The sequence below is a fragment of the Euphorbia lathyris genome, chromosome 8 (genome assembly GCF_963576675.1).
Source record: "Euphorbia lathyris chromosome 8, ddEupLath1.1, whole genome shotgun sequence".
In the NCBI taxonomy this organism is placed as follows: domain Eukaryota; kingdom Viridiplantae; phylum Streptophyta; class Magnoliopsida; order Malpighiales; family Euphorbiaceae; genus Euphorbia; species Euphorbia lathyris.
In genome coordinates this window covers 17,450,128-17,453,634 of record NC_088917.1, presented here as the reverse complement: position 1 = coordinate 17,453,634, position 3,507 = coordinate 17,450,128, and the positions used below count along the sequence as shown (strand labels likewise).

The window sequence follows — 3,507 nt, the reverse complement described above, 5'->3', positions numbered from 1 at the left end:
TTGTATTTTTCTAAAAATAAATCAGATAAAAAAATGAAAATAAAAATAAACTAAAAAGTAGAAAATGAGTTTATGTGAATTATAATGGAAAATAAAATTTTAGAATTTTAGGAATAGATTTTAGAAATAGATTTTTAGGGGAAAAATGAAATAAAAGAAATAGAATTTAGAATTTAGAATTTAGAATAGGATTGAAATGAAGTTAGAATATGATGGAAATAAAAGACATAGGATATAATTTTAATAGAATAGAATTTAGTAGAATAGAATAGAATTTAATGGAAAATAAAAATGGAAATAAAATGGAAAAGAAATAAAATAGAAATTCCAATGGAACTTTCAGATTATAACTCCTCCGTTATTTATTTAGCGTAGAACCAATTTAATCGTCGTTCCGACTAGTCAGAAATTAACCGTGCGGGTTGCGATAATTGTTAATTAATCGTTCGAACAATTAATTCCACCATTTGGTTGACTTACTAGGCCGTTTTCGTTTATTTTTTTACCGACTTTCTGTTCATTTGGATTGACTAACTTGGATAATATAGCAAAAGATTTTCTTCATATGTCCTCCGACACCAGTGTCTACAAGAGTCTACTTAAGAAAAGTTTGTTCGTGTTGTTTGTCTGGGCTACGATTATTGGTCGATGATTGGTTGAAGTGTTGCCCTCTTTTGACTGCCAGTTTAAGTTTCATTCTTGCGAACGTACTCCCATGTGGGATACTTAACATGCTAGCTACATCACTGCATGATTTATATGCACAACGCCCAATATCTATCATTTACGGCTAGGACTATTGGGGTATCTAATCCCATTCTTTCTCCTAACTTTCGTCTTTCAATGTCAGTGTCGGTCCATTAAAGTGCTTTCACTATTGGTGTTCTTTCCAGTGTCTACGCATTTCACAGCTCCATCGAAAATTAATCCCATCTTCCCCTACCGTACTTGAGCTTAAAAGTTTCCAACGCTTGTCCAGGGTTGAGCCCTGGGATTTGATGGACTTAGACGCTTTACATTGAATCATTCCGAATAACACTTGCATCCACTGAAGAAAATATTGAAGGGGATGGATAATTTTCCAAATTGGTCCATTTTTATTTTGAAATTTCAATTGATCAATTAATTTCAATCTCATTCAACTTTCAACTTCATGTAAGTTTTTTATTTTTTATTTTTTATTTTATTTGTAGGTTTAGTTTCATGATTTATAAATTAGGGTTGTTAAATTCGAGTTTTTTGTGTGTGAGATTTCTAATTTAGAGGATTATCAATATGTTGTTTGTTTAGACATTCTTTCGTAATTACAAATAATTTTGAGATTTTTAATTTAGGGTTTAATTTAGGATTTCTAATTTAGGGATTTCTATGTTGTTTGCTTAGAGTTTAATTTGGGATTTCTAATTAATTTAGGGATTTCAAATTTAGAGTATAATTTAGAGAAATTTACATAGAAATTCAGTTACCAAATGTGATAATCATGCAAAAAAACCCATAATTTAATATTTCTAATTTAGGGATTTCTAATTTAGAGTATAATTTAATATTTCTAGTTACTTTAATTTAAATTATGATTTATTTACTATGTTGGAAATTAATTTCGTTTATTTGTTTTTATTTTATTTAGGAAAAACGTATTAATTTTCTTACTATATGCTTTTTACTCTCATTTTTATGATATAATTTATCTTTTATATTGTTTTTTTTATTTTTATAAATATGTTGAAGTAGCATTTAAATTTTTGTTATCGACGGTCTAGCCCCTCCGACCTATAAGTCCTGGCTCCACCACTTGATTTGATAGACTTAGACGCTTTACATTAAATCATTCTGAATAACACTTGCATCCTCTGATTAACGGGGTGAATCATTCCAGTTACTTGTCACCTAATTCCGATATTTTGAAGTGAGAAATTTGGATATTCTCAACATCAAGCTTCTTGAAATTACTAAGCTTTCTTATGATCAGAAATTTGCCCCAATTGTAAGGCTTATACTTGGCAGGGTTACGCTCATCTGTCATTTCCTCCACCATAGTGTAGTGTGATGGGTTGAAGAAGAATGGCACATAAAATCTTTCCTTCTCACCATTCACCTTCACTCCGTGTTCCACACTTTCATATCTATCATTGCTCCGCACCTACATTCATAATATCAATTATTCGAGGTTATTAAATTTCAAAGCATAGTAAGATGAGTCTGTACAGTAAAAATACGTACCTGAACAATGTCACCAACATTGATGATATAAGAATTAGGAATTGGGTTAACCAAAACCCAAACACCATTAGATTTCCATTTGACTTGGAGTTCACCCACATCGTCTTGGGCAAGAATAGTCAAGGCACCAGCATCTTTATGTCTACCAACACCAATAGCAAGCTAAGGAACAGGGTATGCTGGACAGTGATTTAGCCTTATGAACGAGGTTTGGTCTTTAAACAACCCATGGAACCTCTCTGTCTTCACTCTTAAAATCTTTGTTATCACCTCCATCAATAAATAGCCCAATCTCTCCATTTCCTTACTATATTCTTCACAATCTTCCCTGTCATTTATCAAACTTTCTAATTAGATTCAGGGACGGATTTAGAGGGGGCTTGAGCACCCACTGGTTGCCAGAAAACTCTAAAACTTCTATGGAAATTGTGTACTTCGTTTTTAATTTTTTTTAACATAAAAACACTGAAAATATCAATTTAGCAAGTGAATCTTGGACCTATCACTTATTATTAGATTGTAATTTACACCAAAACCTCATATAGATCATAAAGAAAATACCTTAATTGAGGAGGGTAGGGAGGCCATTGATTGTACACTTATGTGAAGAAGGGAAAATAGTTGGAATCTCTAGAGTAAAATCAAAAACCTATTTCCAATCTCTTACATTCTTAGTATGCTCAGTGTCATAATAACCTATTACTTCCTTCTCACTTCTCCTAACTTTGTTTTTGTCCTCCAATGTCTGCCCAAAAAACTACCTTGATGCTTTGAATATTTTGTCTCTTTTCTCCAAGGGAACTCCATGGTTGATGACCTGGAAGAATAGTATTCATGAACAACCCAAAGGTATGAGGAGAAGTATTATTAGTAAGAGAAGGTTATAGTTACTCCAAAAGGTGGAGAAAGGGCGGTGTACATTGCACTCCAACCATCGGAATCTTCCTTAGGAGCAGATTGAATTCACTGGGAGCAGATTGAAGGTACTGCAATTGAATCTCGAGGCCTTCCTCTTCCGTGGCACTGTTAGTGGTTTCTCCCATATTAGATGTTATCCAGGAATTTCATTCTGAGGACGGGCAATCCTATGGTAGTCTCACTGCGGCCTCCTACTATTCATCTTTGGGAAGAGGAAGAGGTATTTCGCATATTCTAAAATCTGCGAAGTTGTAATGCCCCTTGCATATTCGCATATTGGCTTCTAACTTCGCAGATTTCTCAATATGCGAAGCCAATTCATATTCGTCAAGTATTATGTTTCGCATATTATAAAATCTGTGACGTTAC

The 3,507-nt window shown here is 33.1% G+C and overlaps 1 pseudogene; it reads right to left on the bottom strand.

The window, feature by feature from the left end:
* Positions 1–1,876: 1,876 nt before the first annotated feature.
* LOC136203875 (protein LATERAL BRANCHING OXIDOREDUCTASE 1-like) lies at positions 1,877–3,263 on the bottom strand (annotated as a pseudogene).
* Positions 3,264–3,507: the final 244 nt, after the last annotated feature.